Source organism: Mirounga leonina, unplaced genomic scaffold (assembly GCF_011800145.1).
Source record: "Mirounga leonina isolate KUSES-001 unplaced genomic scaffold, KU_Mleo_1.0 Mir_151, whole genome shotgun sequence".
Classification (NCBI taxonomy): domain Eukaryota; kingdom Metazoa; phylum Chordata; class Mammalia; order Carnivora; family Phocidae; genus Mirounga; species Mirounga leonina.
The window spans coordinates 77,366,153-77,366,364 of NW_023270377.1; the positions used below are offsets into that span (position 1 = coordinate 77,366,153).

General features: G+C 37.7%; 1 protein-coding gene across 1 annotated transcript in view; it reads left to right on the forward strand.

Annotated features, from left to right (window-relative positions):
* RBM43 (RNA binding motif protein 43) overlaps nucleotides 1-212 on the forward strand; it is a 10,323-nt gene that overhangs the window by 7,478 nt on the left and 2,633 nt on the right.

Here is a 212-nt window from a genome sequence, read left to right on the forward strand (position 1 = left end):
TTCTTTCTTTCTTTCTTTCTTTCTTTCTTTCTTTCTTTCTTTCTTTCCTTCCTTCCTTCCTTCCTTCCTTCCTTCCTTCCTTCCTTCTTTCTCTCTCTCTCTCTTTCTTTCTTTCTTTCTTTCTTTCATTCTTTCTTTCGTTCTTTCTTTCTTTCTCTCTTCTTCCTTCCTTCCTTCCTTCCTTCCTTCCTTCCTTCCTTCCTTCCTTCCTT